Below are 26308 nucleotides of genomic sequence, written 5' to 3' on the forward strand. Positions count from 1 at the left end.
CCTTGATTCCACTAACCCCTAGAGCTCTATCTAACTCTCTCTTAAATCCATCCATTGACTTGGCCTCCACTGCCCTCTGTGGCAGGGAATTCCACAAATTCACAACTCTCTGGGTGAAAAAGTTTTTTTCTCTCACCTCACTATTAAATGGCCTCCCCTTTGTTCTAATACTGTGGCCCCTGGTTCTGGACTTGCCCAACATTGGGAACATATTTCCTGCATCTAGCTTGTCCAGTCCTTTTATAATTTTATATGTTTCTATAAGATCCCCCTCATTCTACTAAACTCCCGTGAATACAAGCCTAGTCTTTTCAATCTTTCCTCATATGACAGCCCCGCCATCCCAGGGATCAATCTCGTGAACCTACGCTGCACTGCTTCAATCATAAGGATGTCCTTCCTCAAATTAGGAGACCAAAACTGTACACAATACTCCAGATGTGGTCTCACCAGAGCCCTATACAACTGCAGAAGAGGCCACATTGGTGAGGCCACATTTAGATAAATTGTAGGTACACAAAATTGCGGGAGAAACTCAGCGGGTGCAGCAGCATCTATGGAGCGAAGGAAATAGGCGACGTTTCGGGCGGAAACACTTCTTCAGACTGATGGGGGGTGGGGGGGGAGAAGGAAGGAAAAGGGGAGGAGGAGGAGCCCGAGGGCGGGCGGAATGGAGGGTGGGAGGAGACAGCTAGAGGGTTGAGGAAGGGGAGGAGACAGCAAGGACTAGCAAAATTAGGAGAATTCAATGTTAATGCCATCCGGACGCAAGGTCCCCAGACGGAATATGAGGTGCTGTTCCTCCAATTTCCGCTGTTGCTCACTCTGGCAATGGAGGAGACCCAGGACAGAGAGGTCGGATTGGGAATGGGAGGGGGAGTTGAAGTGCTGAGCCACCGGGAGGTCAGGTTGATTATTGCGGACTGAGCAGTGGTGTTCGGCGAAACGATCGCCCAACCTCCGCTTAGTCTCCCCGATGTAAATCAGCTGACATCTAGAGCAGCGGATGCAGTAGATGAGGTTGGAGGAGATACAGGTGAACCTTTGTCGCACCTGGAACGACTGCTTGGGTCCTTGAATGGAGTCGAGGGGGGAGGTGAAGGGACAGGTGTTGCATTTCTTGCGGTTGCAACGGAAAGTGTCCGGGGAGGGGGTGGTACGGGAGGGAAGGGAAGAATTGACAAGGGAGTTGCGGAGGGAGCGGTCTTTGTGGAAGGCAGACATGGGGGGAGATGGGAAGATGTGGCGAGTGGTGGGGTCACGTTGGAGGTGGCGGAAGTGGCGGAGGATTATGTGTTGTATTTGCCGGCTGGTGGGGTGAAAGGTGAGGACCAGAGGGACTCTGCCCTTGTTGCGAGTGCGGGGATGGGGAGAGAGAGCAGTGTTACGGGGTATGGATGAGACCCTGGTGTGAGCTTCATCTATGGTGGCAGAGGGGAATCCCCGTTCCCTGAAGAACGAGGACATTTCCGATGCCCTGGTATGGAATGTCTCATCCTGGGAACAGATGCGGCGTAGGCGGAGGAATTAGGAGTAGGGGATGGAGTCTTTACAGGGGGCAGGGTGGGAAGACGTGTAGTCCAGATAGCCATGCGAGTCAGTTGGTTTGTAGTGTATGTCGGTCAGAAGTCTGTCCCCTGCGATGGAGATGGTGAGGTCAAGGAATGGTAGGGAAGTGTCGGAAATGGTCCAGGTGTATTGGAGTGCCGGATGGAAGTTGGTGGTGAAGTGGATGAAGTCAGTCAGTTGTGTGTAGGTGCAGGAGGTGGCCCCAAAGCAGTCGTCAATGTAACGGAGGTAGAGGTCGGGGATGGGGCCCTGGTACGTCTCGAACAAGGATTGTTCAACGTACCCGACAAAGAGGCAGGCGTAGCTGGGGCCCATGCGTGTGCCCATAGCTACGCCTTGTGTTTGGAGGAAATGGGAGGAGTCAAAAGTAAAGTTGTTGAGGGTGAGGACCAACTCTGCTAGGCGGAGGAGAGTGTCAGTGGCTGGGTATAGGTTGCTCCTCTGGTCGAGGAAGAACCGGAGGGCTCCGAGGCCATCCTGGTGGGGGATGGAGGTGTAGAGTGACCAGACATCCATGGTGAAGATGAGGGGGTGAGGGCCAAGAGAGTCGAATGCGTTGAGGCGGCGGATAAATTGTGTTCAGTTCTGGGCACCATGTTATAGGAAAGGTGTTGTCAAGCTGGAGAGGGTACAGAAAAGATTTATGAGGATGTTGCAAGGACTATGTGAGCTATAGGGAGAGGTTGAGTAGGCTGGGAATTTATTTCCTGGAGAGCAGGTGGAAGATGGGTGATCTTATAGAGGTGTACAAAATCATATGAGAAATAGATCCGGTAGATGCACAGTCTCTTGTCTAGTGTAGGTGAATCGAGGACCAGAGGACATACAGTAGGTTTAAGGTTAAAGTATGTAAGTAATTAAACTATGGTTTGTTTGAAGTAAAAAGGCACTTACTGCAAATGGTGGCTTGGGTGCTTTGCTTGAAATTGATAGGCACTACTTACTGCAAATGGTGGCTTGTGTGCTTTGGCTTGAAGTTGAAAGGCACTACTTACTGCAAATGGTGGCATGATGTTGAAAGGCACTACTTACTGCAAATGGTGGCTGGGGTGCATTGGCTTGAAGTTGAAAGGCACTACTTACTGAAAATGGTGGCTTGGGTGCTTTGGCTTGAAGTTGAAAGAGCTGCTGTAGATTTGGAAGCAACAGCAGGAGAAGGTTAGCAAGATATAAGACTGATTGGCTCTAGCCCAAGTGGGAGGAGAGAAGTGTGTGTGCAGGGAAAACAGTTGAAAACTGAGGAATTTGGTTTGTAAATTGGTAAATTAGGCAATTTATCAGTCAATATAAGCAAGACTGCTCTTGGGGAGCGGCAGTGAGGAGCGGCCTTGTGAGGGAAGTGTGAGACTTTGGCGAGGAGACTACGCAATACGCTTAAGAGGTAGAGACGAAAGAAGGAGATGTCAGGCAATCTGATTCAGTGCGATGCTTGCAGTATGTGGGAGGTCAAGGACACCGCTGGTGCCTCTGGCTGCTACAAATGCGAGAAGTGCATCCAGGTAGAGCTCCTGAAGGACCGTGTTGGGGAAATGGAGAAGCAAGTGGATGACCTCCGGTTCGTCCGAGAAACGGAGTCGTTCCTCGACAAGTCCTACAGTACGATTGTTACACCTCAGGTACTGGAAGAGAGAAGGTGGGAGACAGTGAGAAAGGGAGGGAAGCATGGAATGCCAATGTCCCCGGGTGTTGTACCTCTTGTGAACAGTTTCACCCACTTAGAAGCTGTCGCAACAGAAGACGTGTTTATACCGAGCGGCGGACTGGCTTGCGATGCGAATAGGGCTGTTGAGCCAGAACCAAAAAGGCCTAAGGCAGGCAACGCCATTGTAGTGGGAGACTCCATTGTGAGAGGTACGGACAGGGGTTTCTGCGGCAACAGACGGGATGCGAGGATGGTGTGCTGCCTTCCTGGTGCCAGGATCCAGGATGTCACGGACAGAGTGCAGAAAATCCTCAAGGGCGAAGGTGAACAGCCGGAAGTGGTAGTGCATGTCGGCACAAATGATGTCGGAAAGAAAGGGATGAATATTCTGCAGCGTGACTTTAGAGAGCTCGGAAAAATGCTGAAATGAGGAACTGGTGCACGGGGCAGGGATTTAGATTCTTAGATCACTGGGATTTGTTTTGGGGTAAGGGGGAACTGTACAAAAGGGACGGATTGCATCTTAACAGGTGGGGGACCAGCATTCTGGCAGGCAGGTTTGCCACTGCTACACGGGTGGTTTTAAACTGAATAAGGGGGGTGGGGTGTTGAATGGGATAGTTGAGGATGGAGTTAAAGGGAGTTAAAGGGAAATGGTTTCTTAAATGTGTGAGCGTAGAGACAGAGGGGTGTAAAATGAGGGTAGAAGCAATAGGTAGCAAGGTGAAATGTGGCAGGCAGACAAATCCAGGGCAAAAATCAAAAAGGGCCACTTTTCAACATAATAGTATAAGGGGTAAGAGTGTTGTAAAAACAAGCCTGAAGGCTTTGTGTCTCAATGCAAGGAGCATTCGTAATAAGGTGGATGAGTTGAATGTGCAGATAGCTATTAATGACTATGATATAGTTGGGATCACGGAGACATGGCTCCAGGGTGACCAAGGCTGGGCGCTGAACAGGGATATTCAATATTCAGGAGGGATAGACAGAAAGGGAAAGGAGGTGGGGTAGCGTTGCTGGTTAGAGAGCAGATTAACGCAATAGAAAGGAAGGACATTAGCTTGGAGTAGTGGAATCGATATGGGTAGGGCTGCGAAACACTAAGGGGCAGAAAACTCTAGTGGGAGTTGTGTACAGGCTACCTAACAGTAGTAGTGGAGTTGGGGATGGCATCAACAGGAAATTAGAAATGCGTGCAACAAAGGTAAAACAGTTATAATGGGTGACTTCAATCTACATATAGATTGGGTGAATCAAATTGGCAAGGGTGCTGAAGAAGTGGATTTCTTGGAATGTATGCGGGATAGGTTTCTAAACCAACATGTAGAGGAACCAACGAGAGAGCAGGCTATTCTAGATTGGGTATTGAGTAATGAGGAAGGGTTAGTTAGCAGTCTTGTTGTGCGTGGCCCCTTGGGCAAGAGTGACCATAATATGGTTGAGTTCTCCATTAGGATGGAGAGTGACATTGTTAAGTCAGAAACAAGGGTCCTGAACTTAAAGAAAGGTAACTTTGAGGATATGAGACGTGAATTGCCCAAGATAGACTGGCAATTGATTCTTAATGGGTTGATGGTGGATATGCAATGGAAGGCATTTAAAGACTGCATGGATGAACTACAACATTTGTTCATCCCAGTTTGGCAAAAAAATAAATCAGGGAAGGTAGTGCATCCGTGGATAACAAGGGAAATCAGGGATAGTATCAAAACAAAAGATGAAGAGTACAAATTAGCCAGAAAAAGTAGCCTACCAGAGGACTGGGAGAAATTCAGAGTCCAGCAGAGGAGGACAAAGGGCTTAATTAGGAAAGGGAAAATAGATTATGAAAGAAAACTGGCAGGGAACATAAAAACTGACTGCAAAAGCTTTTATAGATATGTGAAGAGAAAAAGATTAGTTAAAACAAATGTAGGTCCCTTGCAGTCAGAAACAGGTGAATTGATCATGGGGAACAAGGACATGGCAGACCAATTGAATAACTACTTTGGTTCTGTCTTCACTAAGGAAGACATAAATAATCTGCCGGAAATAGCAGGGGACCGGGGGTCAAATGAGATGGAGGAACTGAGTGAAATCCAGGTTAGCCGGGAAGTGGTGTTAGGTAAATTGAATGGATTAAAGGCCGATAAATCCCCAGGGCCAGACAGGCTGCATCCCAGAGTACGTGAAGAAGTAGCCCCAGAAATAGTGGATGCATTAGTGATAATTTTTCAAAACTCTTTAGATTCTGGAGTAGTTCCTGAGGATTGGAGGGTAGCTAATGTAACCCCACTTTTTAAAAAGGGAGAGAGAGAGAAAACGGGGAATTACAGACCAGTTAGTCTAACTTCGGTAGTGGGGAAACTGCTTGAGTCAGTTATTAAAGATTCGGATAGCAGCACATTTGGAAAGTGGTGAAATCATTGGACAAAGTCAGCATGGATTTATGAAAGGTAAATCATGTCTGACGAATCTTATAGAATTTTTCGAGGATGTAACTAGTAGAGTGGATAAGGGAGAACCAGTGGATGTGTTATATCTGGACTTTCAGAAGGCTTTCGACAAGGTCCCACATAAGAGATTAGTATACAAACTTAAAGCACACGGTATTGGGGGTTCAGTATTGATGTGGATAGAGAACTGGCTGGCAGACAGGAAGCAAAGAGTAGGAGTAAACGGGTCCTTTTCACAATGGCAGGCAGTGACTAGTGGGGTACCGCAAGGCTCAGTGCTGGGACCCCAGCTATTTACGAAATATATTAATGATTTGGACGAGGGAATTGAATGCAACATCTCCAAGTTTGCGGATGACACGAAGCTGGGGGGCAGTGTTAGCTGTGAGGAGGATGCTAGGAGGCTGCAAGGTGACTTGGATAGGCTGAGTGAGTGGGCAAATGCATGGCAGATGCAGTATAATGTGGATAAATGTGAGGTTATCCACTTTGGTGGCAAAAACAGGAAAGTAGACTATTATCTGAATGGTGGCAGATTAGGAAAGGGGGAGATGCAACGAGACCTGGATGTCATGGTACACCAGTCATTAAAAGTAGGCATGCAGGTGCAGCAGGCAGTGTCGAAGGCGAATGGTATGTTAGCATTCTTAGCAAAAGGATTTGAGCATAGGAACAGGGAGGTTCTACTGCAGTTGTACAGGGTCTTGGTGAGACCACACCTGGAGTATTGCGTACATTTTTGGTCTCCAAATCTGAGGAAAGACATTCTTGCCATAGAGGGAGTACAGAGAAGGTTCACCAGACTGATTCCTGGGATGTCAGGACTTTCATATGAAGAAAGACTGGATAGACTCGGTTTGTACTCGCTAGATGTTAGAAGATTGAGGGGGGATCTTATAGAAACTTACAAAATTCTAAAGGGGTTGGACAGGCTAGATGCAGGAAGATTGTTTCCGATTTTGGGGAAGTCCAGAACAAGGGGGTCACAGTTTAAGGATAAGGGGGAAATCTTTTAGAACCGAGATGAGGAGAACATTTTTCACACAGAGAGTGGTGAATCTCTGGAATTCTCTGTCACAGAAGGTAGTTGAGGCCAGTTCGTTGGCTATATTTAAGAGGGAGTTAGATGTGGCCCTTGTGGCTAAAGGGATCGCGGGGTATGGAGAGAAGGCAGGTACAGGATACTGAGTTGGATGATCAGCCATGATCATATTGAATGGCGGTGCAGGCTCGAAGGGCCGAATGGCCTACTCCTGCACCTATTTTCTATGTTTCTAAAGGCACTACTTCCTGCAAATGGTGGCTTGGGTGCTTTGGCTTGAAGTTGAAAGGCACTTCTTACTGCAAATGGTGGCTTGGGTGCTTTGGCTTGAAGTTGAAAGGCACTACTGCAAATGCACTTACTTCCTGTTTGTACTGTATATTGATCTTAGATAAAACGCTACCACTTACGGCTGTGATTTTTGGCCATCTTACTCAGTCCGCTGAGCAGGTGCAGAGAATTCTTCCCATCAATGAAAAATAAAAGTGTTATTAGTGTTTAAAAAATGTTGAGAATCTCTCTCCTGTCAATCACGCCGTGAAAGCCACACCTTTTCCGGTGGGGGGGGGGGGGGGGGGGGGGAGGGGTTATAAACCCAGAAGTGTGGATGTGGCTCAGTCTCTACATGATGGGGGAGGGAGAGGTCATGACTCTGTCTGAGCTGTGAATCAACTGAACACACTGAATGCCTACTGAACTGTGAGTTTGTTGTTTTGTGTGGTTTTATGGTGGTTTCACCCTGCATGGAATGGTATGAAGCTGCATTTGAATTTGGTGGCCTTGGACCCTGCTTGAAGTGGAATGAAACTGCACTTGATTTCGGTGGCCTTGCACCCTGCTTGAAGTGGTTGGAAACTGCACTTGAATTCGGTGGCCTTGCACCCTGCTTGAAATGGAATTTCAAGGAATAGTCATGTGTCAACTGCCAGCCCACCAGCCGTGAGTGAGCTGCCAGCAGATCAGGCTTGAGGGACTGAGCTGCCACCCCAAGAACCCATACCAGCGCTCCAGAAAGCCACCCCACTGGCCACCAATATTGGATTTGGTGGAGAGGTGGAATATTGCGTTGGGGGACCAGCCCTCCCGTGTGAACATGGGAACCAACGCGTCCCACTTAGTCTAGTTTTCTATGTATCTATGTTTCTACCAACGTCTTATACAACTGCAACATGACCTCCCAACTTCTATACTCTATACTCCGACTGATGAAGGTGCGGAAGGTAAGACCCCCCCGGTTCTTCTTCCTGGGCCCTTCGTCCAGCGACCGCCGCCATCTCCCGCCATCTCCTCTCCGGGCAGATTCCCGGTTCCACCAGTCAGCCCTGGCATTCCAATCGTACAAAGCAATTAAAACACAAAGCATTAAAATACATTCATCAGCAGTGAATTAAAATCCCAATTCTTTACCAATCCCAATCCCTTGAAAAAAATCCCTTTTTTTTCAATTCTGCAAACTGTGTGGAAGATCCTGCCTCCCCAACAATGAGTGACCATTTACAATCCACAACTCTCTGCTCTATTGGTGTGTGAAATATTGATCTTGTGCACAGAGACATTACCCATCTTGTCCGTGGCGCTCAGGCTGGTACGTTTAAACTCTTTCCACAGCTGACATTTGACAGCAGCATCCGGGTGCTCCCTCTCAACCTGCTGCAGAAAGAACAAGTTCCATGATTGTTTGATTTAATCTCTGATTTGTTGTCAGCGCATGCTGCTGAAGTATTGCTCTTGCTGCAACCCACCACCCTTAATGCAGCGGCATATTTTCGTATCTTTCAGGTAATTAGCACCCTAGCCACTAAATGAATGAGAATGGTTGAAGGGGTGTCTTCTAAACTCATGCGAGCTCACACAGTGACCTTCACAGCTTCTCTTCAAAACACAGTCTTTTGATGAATAAATGCTTTATTGTTGATAGAAAACAGTAAGATACATCCAAACTTTTTCCGACTCGTTATTACAATCTTCTTCGAACTCCAGCTTATCACTTCTGCTTAAGCATCTAAGTTCCAAACATGCCCAAAAACCCGTCATAAATCCCACCCACAATATAACGGGCAGTCTAAAATTTAAAGGCACATGCCATCATTAATGACGGGCAAAACAGGCCAAATGGCCACTTCATACCGGCCCCTAATTGTTCCAAGTATATAACGAGGCAATTACTAATAAACATTTAAAAAGTAGCCATGAAGGCTTAACATATATCAAAATCAAAAGGTCAGGGAATAAAACCCTGTGGCTCCTCGTCGGGAAATTAAACCCCGGTCTCCCGCGTGACAGGCAGGGATACTAATCACTCTACTAACGAGGAAAAAAATAGCATGCACTTTAAATCCGCAATCAGAATTCTTCATCGACTCTTCCATCTTCACTTTCGCCTTCTAGAAGCAAGCACAACTTGGTTATTAATCTTATTACAACAGTGGTTTTAGTTCAAAGTCGTATCGTGCATACCAAACCCTTAAAATCAGGCATGATACCCAGTATATAGTCCAAAAGATAATAGTCCAAACCTTTGATAGCATGAAACGTCTTCCTCCATGTCCGATCAACTCATTGATGTGTTGTAACAGTAAAGTTGAAGTGTGAAAATCCTTCAAAAGAATAGTCAAGTCAAGTCAAGTCGTCACATTTATTTATACAGCACATTTAAAAAACAACTCTCGTTGGCCAAAGTGCTTTACATTTGTTATAAGAATAGTATAAACAAACAAACTACATACATATATACATATAGCCCTCGCTCAGTGGACGTCAGGAAAGGCTTGGGAGTACAGATAAGATTTGAGTCTTGACTTAAAGGAGTCGATGGAGGGGGCAGTTCTGATGGGAAGGGGGATGCTGTTCCACAGTCTAGGAGCTGCAACCGCAAAGGCACGGTCGCCCCTGAGCTTATGCCTGGACTGTGGGATATTCAGCAGCCCCAAGTCGGCCGATCTGAGGGACCTGGAGGTGGAGTGGTGGTTGAGAAGACTTTTAATGTAGGAGGGGGCAAGCCCATTGAGGGCTTTGTAGACATAGAGGAGGGTCTTGAAATGTATACGGAACCGCACAGGGAGCCAGTGGAGAGAGGCCAGGATCGGGGTGATGTGGTTTGGACCAGTTGCAGGCGGGACAGGGAATACCAGGATCTTTAGCAATAAAGTTCTACCATTAAGTTTGATTTAATGTCCGAGTCATTAGCAAAGATTTCAAATCCCAGCTCATGCTTTGGCCATTCTCTGTCTGGCTTGCAAAGAGATTTTAGTTCATTGATACATTTCTTCTTGCTTAAGAAACGGTTCACTGTCAATTCTCTGGAAACTTCATTTGCAGAATTTTCTTCTGTGTCAACATACTTCAGTTGCACCACAGTTGTAACTCACGATGCTCTTTCCATTGGCAGATCGTCTTTGTCCAAATCCAACTCTCTGGTTTATTTGGCTCTATCATCTAGTGGAATGCTTTCACAATTGAAACTGTTCCACTTAGAAAGTGTGAATCCTCCCTTATTGCAAAGAGAAGTCAAATGTTCTATTGGTAGAATCGCTTTCTGCTCAGTAGACCTGGATTTTAAGCAATCATCCTTGTAGAAATTATTCTTCAAAGAGATTCTTCTTTCATGAAATTTACTCTTCTCGCCAAACTTGTGTTTCAAAGTCTGGGTACGTTGCTCTGCCATACTACGATTATTTGGCTGATTAACACTTTCTTGTTTGAAAGGTAAGTCCACACAACAGTGTCTGTCAGTTTTCACTGAGTAGTTCATAACATCCATGAACTTCAACTCTTCTTTCGACATCTCTCCCGATTCCTTGCTGGTACTTTCATTAGAGTCATGATTATATGGCTTCATCACCGACTTTTCTAATTTATCAGTAGATATTTGATTAATAGCAACAGCAGGACAGTTCTTCTGATTTCCGATTTTGTGGTTCCTTTTCAAGGAGCCATAGATAACCCATCCAAGTTGTGTTTTCATAGCATACTGTCCTTCACCTTGGCTCCTAACAATCTGTATAGGTTCCAAAGCCTTCAAAACATTCATTCCGATAAGTAGATCAACACTAGAATTTATTTCAGTTATCTTGACATCCTTCAGGTAAGGCCATTGGTTTATGTCTTCATATCTTGGTATATTTTGACGACCAACCGGCATAGTTCCATGCGTAAACACTTCAGATATTGGTATGAAATGATCTTCATCCAAACTGGATATCTCCATACTCGTAATGTAATGACTCATGCTCTCGTTATCTTTATTCATGGTACGTAATCGAATCTTAGTCTCTTCTCCTGTGATATTCAATCTTCTCGTCAGGCTTTCTGTACAAAAGGTAGTCGAACCTCCGTGATACAGGAAAGCATATGTTTGCAACACTGCATTCGTCTTGCTGTTCCTTACTTGCACTGGTAAGATAGAAAAATTACAAGCTTCTACCCCGACCCCAATTTGAGCAGTTATTAAAACTCTGATCATGAACGCTTTTGGCCCACTGTGCTGCGATTTCCAACAGAACGCCGCCACCTATGGCCATTTTTGGCCACCTCGCTCAGAGCCCCCCTCCGCTTTACGGGTCCGGAGGATTTTTCCCATCGATGACAAATCAGAGAGATATTAATGTTTTTTTTTAAATCTCCATTCTCTCTGCTGCCCCTGCTGGAGGGAGGGGGAGGGACTATAAAACCAGGAAGTGGTGTGCCTCACTCAGTCTCTGCAAGATGGATGAAGCCAAGGCTCACGTCTCTCTGAGCTCTGAATAGCACTGAACAAATGTCTACACAACTGTGAGTCCCCTTAATGTGGGTTGAAAATGAAAATATGGTTTGTTTGAAGTAAAAAGGCACTGCCTGCAAATGGTTGTTTGGGTGCTTTGGCTTGAAGTCGAAAGGCACTACTTACTGCAAATGGTGGCTTGGGTGCTTTGGCTTGAAGTTGAAAGGCACTTCTTACTGCAAATGGTGGGTTTGGAGCTTTGGCTTGAAGTTGAAAGGCACTACTGACTGAAAATGGTGGCATGAAGTTGAAAGGCACTACTTACTGCAAATGGTGGCTTGGGTGCTTTGGCTTGAAGTTCAATGGCACTGCTTACTGCAAATGGTGGCTTGGGTGCTATGGCTTGAAGTTGAAAGGCACTACTTACTACAAATGGTGGCTTGGGTGCTTTGGCTTTAAGTTGATAGGCACTACTTACACCAAATGGTGGCTTGGGTGCTTTGGCTTGAATTTGAAAGGCACTACTTACTGCAAACGGTGGCGTGGATGCATTGGCTTGAAGTTGAAAGGCACTACTTACTGCAAATGGTGGCACTTGAATTTGGTGGCCTTGCACCCTGCTTGAAAAGGAATTTCAAGGAATAGTCATGAGTCAACTGCCAGCCCACCAGCCATGAGTGAGCTGCCAGCAGATCAGGCTTGAGGGACTGAGATGCCACCCCAAGAACCCATACCAGCACTCAGGAAAGCCCCCCCACTGGCCACCAATATTGGAATTGGTGGAGAGGTGGAATATTGCGTTGGGGGACCCGCCCTCCCGTGTGAACACTTAGTCTAGTATCATTTAAAAACGCATTCAAAGACCTGGACATTTTACATGAAAGCTAGTAATGACACATTACTACTAAGCAAGCTGAAATCTGCATAGAAATATTTTCCGAAGCCCTTACCCAATACAGTCACATCCACTGTTTCTTTCCGCGTACCAACCAAGTCAAAAGGTGTTGTGATTTCTACCACGTAGGTTCCAGTGTCAGTTATCTGCGCATTCTGGATCGCTATTGAACAATCTTCCCCGTTGGCATCTCCTGTAAAATTTACTCTGCCCTTGTAGTTTTTTCCAACGCTGTATATTCCGTCGTAGAAGTACTGGATTACATCGATCTTAAAAGAACAGTAGAACTTAGTATTGGACAAAGCAGACACAAAGAACTACAGATGCTGGTTTACAAAAAAAGACACAAAGTACTGGAGTAACTCAGTGGGTCAGGCAGTATCTGTGGAGAACGTGAATAGGTGACGTTTCGAGTCGAGACCCTTCGGCACATCCTGTCCATCATGACCATGTTGTCCCTACTTAACCTATTTTGCCTGCATTTGCAGCTTCCATAAGCAGCTCAGTCCAGATAAGGACTACACTGTGAGTGAAAAGGTTACCCCTCTTAAATCTCTCACCTTAAGCCTGTGCCCTCTAGATTTAGAATCCTCTACCCTGGGACAAAGACAGTGAGCGTTCACTCTCTCCATGCCCATCGTGATCTTGTAGACCTCAATAAGGTGGAAGTGGATCCTGAGGCTTAACTGCCACCCAAGAGGTGCTCGACCGATGGGATACCTGGGTCAGAGTTTCTTGGTTCCCAGGGTGGAGGTGGTGAGAACAGCCGCTGGATGTGAGGGCGGACATTGGACACACTCCTGCCCATCTTTATTGACAGTTCTGAGATACATAGAAACATAGAAAATAGGTGCAGGAGTAGGCCATTCGGCCCTTCGAGCCAGCACCGCCATTCAATATGATCATGACTGATCATCCAACTCAGTACCCCATCCCTGCCTTCTCTCCATACTCCCTGATCCCTTTAGCCACAAGGGCCACATCTAACTCCCTATTAAATATAGCCAATGAACTGGCCTCAACTACCTTCTGTGGCAGAGAATTCACAGATTCATCACTCTCTGTGTAAAAAATGATTTTCTCATCTCGGTCCTAAAAGACTTCCCCCTTATCCATAAACTGTGACCCCTTGTTCTGGACTTCCCCAACATTGGGAACAATCTTCCTGCATCTAGCCTGTCCAACCCCTTAAGAATGTTGTACGTTTCTATAAGATCCCCTCTCAGTCTTCTAAATTCTAGCGTCGCAGCGGCCTCTGCAGTCCGTCTGTCTTTTTATTATTTTTTGTCTCGTTTGAATGTAGTTTTTTTTATTTTTAAACTGGGTATGTGTGTGGGGTTTGTGTGTGGGGTATGTGTGTGGGGGGCGGGGGGTGGTGAAACTTTTTAAATCTTTTCCCTGTAAGGAGAACCCGACCTTTTCTCTGTCGGGTCTCCGTTGTCGTTGGGGCCTAGCACCGTGGGGCGGCCTCCAGCAGGAACGACCTGGGGCTCCAGTCACGGAGCCTGCGGACCTACTCACCATCGCGGAGCTGGCCGAGTTCGGAGCGGTGGTGGCGCATGGCTGCGACCCGACCCCGGGATTTCGGAGGCTTACCGCAGGTCTGGTAGACAGTAACACCGGGAGCCCGCGGGTCCCTGCTGGGAGACCGCTTTTCGGGGCTTCCGCAACGGCGACTTCACCCGCCCGAGTTGCGGGGTTGAAGATTATCTGGAGCGGGGCCTTACATCATCGCCCGGCGCGGTTTAATGACCGCGGGACACTTACCATCGCCCGCCGGGGGCTTTGACTGACATCGGGAGGAGAATGGGGAGAGCAGGGGAAAGATAAGTCTTTGCCTTCCATCACAGCGAGGAGGAGATGCGCTGTGATGGATGTTTGTGTAAATTGTGTTGTGTCTTGGTTCTTTTCCTTGTGTGTATGACTGCAGAAACCAAATTTCGTTTGAACCTCAATGAGGTTCAAATGACAACAAATAAATTGTATTGTATTGTACAAGCCGAGTCTATCCGGTCTTTCTTCATATGAAAGTCCTGCCATCCCAGGAATCAGTCTGGTGAACCTTCTCTGTACTCCCTCTATGGCAAGAATGACTTCCCTCAGATTAGGAGACCAAAACTGTACACAATACTGCAGGTGTGGTCTCACCAAGACCCTGTACAACCGCAGTAGAACCTCCCTGCTCCTATACTCAAATCCTTTTGCTATGAATGCCAACATACCATTTGCTTTCTTCACTGCCTGCTGCACCTGCATGCCTACTTTCAATGACTCGGGTACCATGACACCCAGGTCTAGTTGCATCTCCCCCTTTTCCTAATCGGCCACCATTCAGATAAAAGTCTACTTTCCTGTTTTTGCCACCAAAGTGGATAACCTCACATTTATCCACATTATACTGCACCTGCCATGCATTTGCCCACTCACCCAACCTATCCAAGTCACCTTGCAGCCTCCTAGCATCCTCCTCACAGCTAACACTACCCCCCCAGCTTTGTGTCATCCGCAACCTTGGAGATGTTGCATTCAATTCCCTCATCCAGATCATTAATAAAAAAAGTAAATAGCTGGGGTCCCAGCACTGAGCCTTGCGGTACCCCACTAGTCACTGCCTGCCATTCTGAAAAGGACCCGTTTACTCCTACTCTTTGCTTCCTGTCTGCCAGCCAGTTCTCTATCCACATCAATACTGAACCCCCAATACCGTGTGCTTTAAGTTTGTATACTAATCTCTTATGTGGGACCTTGTCGAAAGCCTTCTGAAAGTCCAGATATAACACATCCACTGGTTCTCCCTTATCCACTCTGCTAGTTACAAAACACTGAACCTTTCCAGCATAAACAGACTGCACCCATACAAAAATAAATTCAACTTGAAAATCCTTTATGACTAAAAGCAATGGATATGTGTTTAGTTTTGAGACACAGCATGGAAACAGGACCATCAGCCCACCGAGTCCACGCCGACCATCGATCGATCACCTGTTCACACCAGTTCTATATTATCTCCCTTTCCCCATCCACTCTCTACACACTGGGGGCAATTTACAGAGCACCAATTAACCTACAAACCCGCACGTCTTTGGGGTGTGGGAGGAAACCGGAGCATCCGGAGGAAACCCACACGGTCACAGGGAGAACGTGTAAACTCCACTGTCCCGCCAAAGATATTTAAGAAATAAGGCACAAGCAAGGTGCTGTAGACTATTCAATTCAATTACTAGATCTAAACATCTATCCATTTCTTAAGAATAGATTAACATTTTTAAATAGCCTAAGTGTCCAAATAACATTCACACATGAATTCAGAATATAACATAATTTTTAAATCTCATTGTCTTGGGTTTATAGGCCAAATGGAAGGAATTTAATGTTTAATACCTGTAAATTAATAGCCATTTAAATCAGCTTACGAGTGGGGTTTTCTGGAACGCGACCATTTGGAACGTTGAGGTTGCGGTGATTTTCGTCCCCCATATCGGCAGCAAATACACTGCCGGTTCTTCGGGGAAAAAATAATTGTTTCGCAACTTAAAATGTGAATTAAGTGCATCTTAAGAAACACTTTTATACATAAAAATAAACTACTTTCTTTTACCTGTCCCCAACATAAAATCCGGCCCCGTTGTTGGCGTTGACGGCTTCAGAAGCTGATTTTAAAATCACTCCAGCGATTAACTTATAATCCAGAATCAGGTCGGAAAAAAAAACGCGTTTTTAACCCCGCCCCCCCCCCCCCCCTCAAACGCGCCAAAATCGCGCACACGGCCAGTGGCAGAATTGCAACGCCGCTGAAGGTAAGTATTGTAACATACCTACTCACTGAGTGACGGAACTTGTGAATTGACTGGCCATCTCGAGTGTATGGACATCACCATTAATAGTACTTGTAAGCAAGTCATTTCAAGAAGTACTACCGCAGAGACAAATGCTTACCGTTGGCTCCTCTTCACGCGGTACTTCTTCGACTAGAATCCATTCAATGTTAAGCTGGTTTTTAATTGGTGCGGTGGTTTGATAGGTACATTGTAAATGTAAAGCATCTCCTCGAGCTATTTCCATGTGCGGGACCTTCACGTTGATCATCATTGCATTCAAGGATGTAAGTGCTTTAGATTTTAAAAAAGAGAATAAAAAATGTTAGCCAAATTATAGGCCCAACTGAATCTCAAAAACATCATTTACCATTCTCTCAAATCATCTGTGATCTACATACAGCTCCGACACCACAATCCTGATTAGAATTCTCAGTCCCACCAGCTTGCCTGACACACAAATACATTTGGTATAGTCAGCTCTCTCTGAGAACTATGACCCTGACAAGCGCAAGTGGACCGGGATGCCTTCTCCGGCAGTGTGAAACAGAATGGTGGTAACTGGGAAGAGATTGAGAGCTGAATAATCTATAAAGACATTGTGTGAAGTCTTTTAACTTAAAAAATAGGCCCAGCCCACACCATCAAATGCAGCCACAACAGGCGCTGCCTCAAGAAGGCGGCATCTATCATGAAGGTAGTGTTGCCAACTGTCCCGTATTAGCCGGGACATCACATATATTGGTTTGTCCCATACGGGACCGCCCTTGTCCCGTATTTGACTACTACTCGGCTCCAGGGGAATGTCGGGTCGGAGCTCCTCATCTGCCACCGCCTCACCCATCCCGATGTAGTGCAGCCCATGGAGTGCAGCAGCAGCTCCTTGCCCGTGGCCCCGTCGTTCAGTATTCCGGCCTTTGGACCTTCGCTTACCGCCGACACCACCACCACCCTCCTTCTCATGGCCTCCTTCATCATCGGTTCATGAGTTGGACGGAGCGCCGGACTTTGCGTGGCCTGGGCCAAAACTCCTCAACTGGGCTGGGCTTTGTGTGCAGTCCAGCACCCGGGCCAACTGATATACCCAGCCACGGCCAAGTCAGTCAATGAATTGCCTGTCAGGGAATTTGTCCCATATTTTGACCTTTTGTCCCTTAGTTGGGAGTGAGAAAGTTGGCAACCCTACATGAAGGATCCCCACCATCCGGGCCGTACCCTCTTCTCATTGCTACCGTCGGGCAGGACGTACAAAAGCCTGAAGTCCCACACCTCCAGGTTCAGGAACAGCAACTTTCCTACATCAGACACAGGCAACTTTAATCCAACCTCCCTACAGAATACCACTGTACCACTTATTTGGATTGATTGAAAGATACAGCATGGAAACAGGCCCTTTGGCCCACCATCGATCACCCGTTCACACTAGTTCTATGTGATCGCACTTTCCTATCCACTTCCTCCACACTAAGGGCAATTTACAGAGGGCCAATTAACCTACAAACAAGCACGTCTTTGGGATGTGGGAGGAAACCAGAGCACCCAGAGGAAACCCACGTGGTCACGGAGAGAGTGTGTAAACTCCACGCAGACAGCATGAGGTCAAGATCCAACCTGGGTCTCTGATGGTATGAGGCAGCATTTCCACCCACTGCATCACATATGCCTAAATGCTGCTGCAAGATTTTCACTGTCCCCTCGACTTAAGTCTATGCCCTCTAGTTATGGAATCCTCTACCCTGGGAAAAAGCTTGTGAGCATTAACTTTATCCGTCCTGCTCATGTTCTTGTGAACCTCCACAAGCTCAGCCCACAGTCTCCTACGTTCAAAAATAAAAGGTCCCAGCCTATCCAACCTTTCCCTACAACTGATTTCAGACCGATGGTCTCAAGAAGGGTTCCAGCACAAAACATTGTCTGCCCATCCCTCCCACAAGTACTGCCTGACCCGCTGAGTTCCTCCAGCACTTTGTGTTTTTCTAGACTGTGACAGTTAGTTGACCGCAAAAGTTTATTTTGATATCTGAAGATGTTTTGTCAGCAAACAGACTCTTTGCTGACATAAATGATTTGAACATCCTCTCCCTGTTTGTAAGGATTGAAAAAAATCCTCAGTACAGAATGGTGATAAGGTTTGGTTAATTTAAAGTTTTGAACATACTCGTAAATAAGATTGTACTTTAATAATCTCTAATGTAAACAGGAGCACAAGGAAATGCAGTTGTTGATTTACAAAAAAAGACACAAAGTGCTGGAGTAACTCAGTGGGTCAGGCAGCATCACTGAAGAACATGGATAGGTGACATTTCAGGTCAGGACCATTCTTCAGGGCTGCTGTTCGAAGTTCAGTCTGAAGAAGGGTCCCGACCTGAAATGCCAGCTATCCATGTTCTCCAAAGATGCTGCCTGATGCACTGAGTTACTCCAGCACTTTGAATTTCTAATGTAGGTTACAGATAGCTGAGCAAGTTATCTTGGGTTGTGTGTAGCTTAAGGTTGGAGACACCTTCATAGAGTCGAACAGCACAGAAACAGACCCTTCAGCCCAACTCATCCATGCCGACCGAGGTCCCCATCCAAGCCAGTCCCATTTGTCTACATTTGACCCATATCCCTCCAAGCCTATCCTATCCACATATCTGTCCAAGTGTCTTTTAAATGTTGTTATAGTCCCTGCCTCAACTACCTCCTCTGGCATCTTATTCCCTACACCCACCATCCTCTGAGTGAAAAAGTTGCCCCTCAGGTTCCTATTAAATCTTTCCCCTCATACCTAAACCCTGTGCCCTCTGGATTAAGAATCCTATGCGCTGGGAAAAAGCCGGTGAGAATTCATTTTATCTGTGCCCCTCATGATCTTGTCCACCGCACCAGCCTCCTACGCTTCAAACAAAATAGTCCCAGCCTATCAAACCTCTCCCTGTAACTCAAGCCCAGGTCAGCATTTGGTGGCCCCTTATTAGATATCAACTTTTATTGCTTTGTTTTCATGATATTAAATTTAGTTTTGTTTATTATTGTCACGTGTACCGAGGTACAGTGAAAAGCTTTTTATGTTGCGTGCTATCCAATCAGCAAATTGATTCATGATTACAATCAAGCCGTCCACAGTGTACAGATACAGGATAAAGGGAATAATGTTCAGTGCAAGATAAAGTCCAGCAAAATCAGATTAAAGATCATTTTAAGGTCTCCATTGAGGTAGATGGTTGGTTAGGACCGCTCTCTAGTTGGTGATAGGATAGTTATGTTACATAGATACATAGAAAATAGGTGCAGGAGTAGGCCATTCGGCCCTTCGAGCCTGTAACGCCATTCAATATGATCATGGCTGATCATCCAACTCAGTATCCCGTACCTGCCTTCTCTCCATACCCCCTGATCCCTTTAGCCACAAGGGCCACATCTAACTCCCTCTTAAATATAGCCAATGAACTGGCCTCAACTACCCTCTGTGGCAGAGAGTTCCAGAGATTCACCACTCTCTGTGTGAAAAAGTTTCTTCTCATCTCGGTCCTAAAGGATTTCCCCCTTATCCTTAAGCTGTGACCCCTTGTCCTGGACTTCCCCAACATCGGGAACAATCTTCCTGCATCTAGCCTGTCCAACCCCATAAGAATTTTGTACGTTTCTATAAGATCCCCTCTCAATCTCCTAAATTCTAGCAAGTATAAGCCAAGTCTATCCAGTCTTTCTTCATATGAAAGTCCTGACATCCCAGGAATCAGTCTGGTGAACCTTCTCTGCACTCCCTCTATGGCTATAATGTCCTTCCTCAGATTTGGAGACCAAAACTGTACGCAATACTCCAGGTGTGGTCTCACCAAGACCCTGTACAACTGCAGTAGAACCTCCCTGCTCCTATACTCAAATCCTTTTGCTATGAAATCTAACATACCATTCGCTTTCTTCACTGCCTGCTGCACCTGCATGCCTACTTTCAATGACTGGTGTACCATGACACCCAGGTCTCGCTGCATCTCCCCTTTTCCTAATCAGCCACCATGTTGCCTGCTAACAGCTGTGAAGAAACTGTCCCTAAATCTGGAGGTATGCGTATTCACACGTCAGTACCTCTTGCCTGAAGGTAGAGGGGAAAAGAGGGAGTGACTGGGGTGAGACTGATCCTTGATTATGCTGGTGGCCTTGCCGAGGCAGCGTGAGGTGAAGATGGAGTCAGTGGAAGGGCGGTTGGTTTGTGTGATGGTCTGGGCAGCGTCCACAACCCCCTACAGGTCTTCAATGGAGCTGTTCCCAAATTATGCTGTGAAGCATCCTGATAAAATACCACCTACACCGCATTTGTAGAAGTTGGTGAGAGTTGTTGGGGACTTGCCGAACTTCCTCAGCCTAGTAAGGAAGTCGAGGCTCTCTCGGCCATTGCTTCGATATGGCTGGTGCAGGACAAATGGCTGGTGATATTTACTCCTAGAAACGTGATATTTTCATCCATCTCTACTATGGTGCCATCAATGTATTCCGAGGTGTGAGTACCGCTTCGCTTCCTGAAGTTGATCACTATCAAGATACAAGATACATATATTTGTCACATGTACCAATTGGTTCAGTGAAATGTGTGGTCGCCATACAGCCATACGAATAATAATAGTCTTTAACACAAACATCCCCACACAGTGGGATCAAAGTTTCCCACTGTGAGGGAAGGCTCCAAAATCCAGTCATCCTCCTCTCTTGTCCTCCCGTGGTCGGGGGGCTCCCGAACCCCCCGTTGTCACCGCTACAGGCAGCCCGATGTTCAGGCCCGCTCGACGGGGTGATGGAAGTCCGACGTTGGGACTGGAGGGCATCCTCAGCGGCTTGGACATCCAAATTGGCCACCTCCTACTGGAGTCCGCGGCTCCCGAAGTCCACAGGCCACAATGGGCAGAGATTCAACGCAGGCGGCCCTCGGCAAAGGCCCTTAGGACCCCGCGGTGTTGAAGTCAGCGCCGCCCACGCTGGGAACTCTCCAAACCGCAGCTCCGATGTAGAAGCAGCAGGCCCAACACTCCGGAGCTTCGACGGTGATCCAGGTGAGCAATCGCCCGCTCCGCTATGTATCGAGCGCTGCGCTGCCGCTGCTGAAGCTCTGGTCCGTGTCCCCGGCAGGAAAGGCCGCTCCAATCCAGGTGGTAGGGCGAGGACGCGACTCGGAGAATAGTCGCATCCTCTCCTTCGTGTTGCTGACACTGAGAGAAAGGTTGTTGTCTCGGCACCAGTTTACGAGTTTCTCAATCACCTTCCCGTACCCTGTTCATTATTTGACATAAGCCACCAAAATGTACGTTTTCCCCAAATGATTAGCTCAGCACACCGATATTCCGGGTGACAACGGAGGGCCAAACAACACAGACAGCTTAATGCATTGATTTAAAAGTTTCCATTCACTAAATGACTGATTTAGGCCAAAGGTACCACCACCCCCAGCAGTGCGTTCCAGGCCTCCACTACCATCTGTGTAAAAATACATGCCCTGCACATCTTTCAAACGTTGTCCCTCTCATCTTAAAGCTATTTCCCCTTATATTTGAGTTTTCCACCCTAGTTAGTTTAGTTTATTGTCACGTGTACCGAGGGACAATGAAACATTTTTGTTGTGTGCTATCCAGTCAGCAGAAATACACAATTACTATCGAGCCGTTCCCAATGTATGGATAAATGATAAGGGAGTCATAGAGTCATAAAGAGATACAGCATGGCCCAACGTACCCACACCGGCCAACATGTCCCAGCTAAACTAGTCCCACCTGCCTGCGTTTGGCCCATATCCCTCCAAACCTGTCCTATCCATGTACCAGTCTAACTGTTTCTTAAAAGATGGGATAGTCCCAGCCTGAACTACCTCCTCTGGCAGCTTGTTCCACCCACCCACCCTTTGTGTAAACAAGTTACCCCTCTGAATCCTATTAAATCTTTTCCCCTTCACCTTAAACCTATGTCCTCTGGTCCTCAATTCACCTACTCTGGGCAAGAGACGTTGTGCATCTACCCAATTTATTCCTCTCATGATTTTATACACCTCTCATAGATTTAAAAAACGTTAGTGCAAGATAAAGTCAGTAAAGTCCAATCAAAGATAGTCTGAGGGTCACCAATGAGGTAGATAGCAGTTCAGGACTGCTCTATGGTTGTAGTAGGATGGTTCAACTGTCCCTGAATCTGGAGGTGTGCATTTTCACACATCTATACCTTTTGCCCGATGGGAGAGTGGGGAAGAAGGAATGGCCAGGGTGCAACTCATCCTTGAGAAAAAGTTGATGTCTGTCTACTCTATCTCTGCCTCTCATCATTTCATATGCTTCTCTCAGGTAAAGAAAGTTTTGTGGTGTGGTTTGATGGAGGAGGAGAGGACTGTTGCTGATTGAGATGGAGTTAGGGGGGGAAATTGTTTTTAGTCAAAGAGCTTTTATGATCCCTGATGTCGAAAATGGAATTGGCGATTTCAAACAGGATTGGATATGCATCTGTGGATGCATAACGTGCCGGGCAAGGGACAAAGAGCGAGAGAATGGGGCCACGCAGTTACTCTTGTGTACCCCAGTGTACACCTGTGTCAGAACAATGCTGGAAATAACTCTTTGCTGCCCTGTGTCATTTTGTGATTAACACATTCGATTTGCAAGTTTCATTTCACATTAATAATGTAGACAAAATGATGATGAACAAAGTTGTGTTTTGATCACAGGTTGGGAAGAAGGATTGTTTGTATCTTCCAACGGCCTGTTTATTGCACAATTGTGGCACAGGTTTCAGGCACGCCCAGTTTCTGGCATGGCACACCTCACCTCTGCATGAAACAGCTCTGCGACAAGGAGAAGGAAGTGGCAATTACCCACAGCAGTGCTACTGTTGAAAGATGGGATAGTCCCAGCCTGAACTACCTCCTCTGGCAGCTTGTTCCAAGTCAGCTTTGGCCTGAGTTAGGTTTAGGTTTATTATTGTCAACTGTACTGAGGTAGCATGAAAAAAAATGCTGCTTGCTATGATAATACTACACATAAATACAGTCAAGCCAAACTCCAGTACAATTGATAGAGCTATGGGGAAGATACAGAATGCAGAATATAGTTATCAGCATGGCAGCAAACCAGTTCCAGAGACAAAGTCCAATGTCCGCAATGGGGTAGAGATGAATCAGACAGTATTCTAGCTCATGGAAGGACAGTTCAGAAGCCTGATAACAGAGGGGAAGAAGCTGTTTCTGAGTCTGGTGGTGCACGCTTTCAAGCTTCTGTACCTTCTGCCGGACAGGAGCGAGGAGACGAAGGAATGACTGGCAGGAGAAGTCTTTGATGATGTTGGCAGCTTTTGCGAGACAGCATGAGGATTAGATAGTCAGTGGTGGGGAGTTGGGTCTGTTTGATGGACTGGGCTACATCTAAAACTCTCTGCAATTTCTTGCAGTCTTGGGCAGAGCTGTTTCCAAACCAAGCTGTGATGCAACTCGACTGTGCTTTCTGTGTTGCATCTGTAGAAGTTTGTAAGAGCCACTGGAGACACGCCAAACTTCCTCAGTCTCTTGAGCAAGTAGAGGCGGTGATGTGCTTTCTTGCTACAGGCCATTAATCAACGACCCACTCACAAGAAATGAAGAGTCTTTTAACATTTTAAGAAGAAAGTTCTTCTAAAGCAAAACACAAAGTGCTGGAGGAACTCAGCAGGTCAGGTAGTATCTATGGAGGGAATGGACCAGTGACGTTTAGTGTTGGGCCCCTTCTTCAGACTGATGGAGTAAGGGGGGTAAGAAAGGTGGGGGGAGGGAAGGGGGCAGGACAAAGCCTGGCAAGTGATAGGTGGATACAGGTGAGGGGGTGATCGGCTGGTGGGTGGGGTAAGTGACTAAGGAACCAAAAGAATGTCAAATAAGGAGAGAGGAGGAGGAGTGGAGCTGGAATGAGGGATATGGGTGGGAGGGAGAGGGGATGAGAGGGGGGTGGGTGAAGGGAGATGTGGTCGTTGGGGGTGAGAGCTGAATGTAAGGATGAGGGGAAATGGCTCTACCCGAAATGTCACCCATTCCTTCTCTCCAGAGATGCTGCCTGTCCCGCTGAGTTACTCCAGCATTTTGTCCACCTGGGGTGATTTGAAATGTACATGTAATGGGAATATCGATAAACAATGCGGGCGGTGCGGGCAGGCAGGCCCGGTGCGGTTGGGCTCAGACTGAGCTGCCGGAGACGTGACAGGGAGCGGGAAGCCGGGTGTTGGGGGTTAAACACTGACATTACTAAACCCCACCACCACACAACCCGCCGTTAAACGCAGGCCAACTCCAACCCCGAAACCGGACGGTCAGACAGTCACACACAAAACGCTGGAGTAACCCAGCGGGACAGGCAGCATCTCTCGAGAGAAGAAATAGGGGAACCGGCCCTTCGGCCCAACCGTCCATGCCGACCGAGATACGCCATCTAAAATAATCCCAGTTCATGGAGATCCTGAATAAGACACAAAGTGCTGGAGTAACCCAGCGGGACAGGCAGCATCTGTGGAGAACATGGATATGTGATGTTTTTGGTCGGGACCATTCTTCACACTGGTCTCCAACATTCTCCAGTCTGTGTCTTTTTTTGTGCACTTTGTGTCTTTTCCCCCCCTAAACCAACATCTGCAGTTCCCTCCGTCTCCTCGCGGAAACCCAACCCAGTTTCCAAGCCCCAAATGTGGCCGCACAAGTTCCCGCACAGTTGCCAACACGACCCAAGTTCAGAACAAGATCCAACCAGGTGCACCTTTTGAGTCGGGGGGGAGATTTAATGGAGACCTGAGCGGTAATTACTTTACACAAAGGGCGGTGGATATAATGTTGGAGCTGCCGGAGGATGCAGTTGAGGCAGACACTGTCGCGACGTTTAAGAAACATTTGGACATGGATAGGACAGGGTTTGGAGGATACGGGCCAAACGCAGGCGGTGGTGTAACTGGGACATGTTGCTCGGTGCGGGCCAGTTGGACCAGTTTCCACAAGCTATGACTCAATGATTCCAGGTATTTTAAAGATGAGATTCATAATGATAGATGAACTAGGCCCAACTGTACAAGTTACCAACTCTCCCAGTCTCGGCTGTGCTTACACCGCGCACAACTCTCGGAGTTTTGGAGACTTTCACCATTTGAAAGTTAATGTCCGGGCGACCAGGTAAAGGTGCTACAGGTTGCAATGCCCCGGCAGCTCGGTGTGAGCCCAGACCCTTGTGTGGGCTGAACGGGGGGAGTGGGTGTGAGCAGGGCGAGTGTGCAAGGTGTGCCCGGTCCAGATCCCACACTTACCGGCCAGCAGGTAGAGGAGCGCGGCGCCGCTCATTGCGCCGAGAGCAGCGGCCGCGGGACCTTCGCCCCGACAGCGAGGGAGGGAGGGTGGACAGGTGAGCCGGGTCCAGGTGAGCCGGGGTCGGGCACAGGTGAGCCGGGTCCAGGTGAGCCGGGGTCGGGCACAGGTGAGCCGGGTCCAGGTGAGCCGGGGTCGGGCACAGGTGAGCCGGGTCCAGGTGAGTCGGGCGCAGGTGAGCCGTTTCCAGGTGAGCTGGGGTCGGGCACAGGTAAGCAGAGCCGCGCCGCTCCCCTCCACCCGGAAAACGGGGATTGTGTCGATCAGAGCACCTCCACCACCCTCCCCGCCGCGGTGATTGGGCTCAGACACACCCCGGTCCTGCCCCCTCTAGCTCTACCTCTCCCCTCCTGTACTCTCCGTGCGGACAGGCAGAGGAAGCACAGGTGAGCCGGTTCCAGGTGAGCCGGGGTCCTCCCTCTCAGCGGCCGCTGGTGCCCCGGGGTCATTATAAAAACGGTCTTTATGAAAACCAATAAAGAATGTCTGAGGAAGAGCTCCGACCCGAAACGTCACCCGTTCCACCTCTCCAGGGATACTGCCTGTCCCGCTGCGTTACCCCAGTAAACCGGCAACTGCAGTACCTTCCTGCACAAGGACGTTTTCATTTGCTTAGATGAACGAGAAGAGATTGTTGTGTACAAGTTTCCTCCCCATCTCTCCCCTGTCCTTTACCCCTATCTCTCTCCATCCCCCCGCACCTACCCCATCGGTCTGATGAAGGGTGCCGACCCGAAACGTCACCTATCCATGTTCTCCAGAGATGCTGCCTGACCCACTGAGTTACTCCAGCACTTTCTGTGCTTTTTTTTGTTCAATGATACTTTATTGTCACAGGTACCTGGCATATAGCAACCTGATCTCCCGGTGGCTCAGCACTTCAACT

General features: G+C 47.5%; 1 protein-coding gene across 1 annotated transcript in view; it reads right to left on the minus strand.

Annotated features, from left to right (window-relative positions):
- The window catches only part of LOC116980803 (cell surface A33 antigen-like), a 57151-nt gene extending 31523 nt beyond the window's left edge, over window positions 1–25628 (minus strand). The window contains exon 1 of the mRNA XM_033033395.1: window positions 25508–25628. The gene's annotated coding sequence lies outside the window, so the exon portion shown is untranslated. The remainder of the gene's footprint in view (window positions 1–25507) is intronic.
- Window positions 25629–26308: the final 680 nt, after the last annotated feature.

This window comes from Amblyraja radiata, chromosome 14, assembly GCF_010909765.2.
Source record: "Amblyraja radiata isolate CabotCenter1 chromosome 14, sAmbRad1.1.pri, whole genome shotgun sequence".
NCBI classification, from domain to species: domain Eukaryota; kingdom Metazoa; phylum Chordata; class Chondrichthyes; order Rajiformes; family Rajidae; genus Amblyraja; species Amblyraja radiata.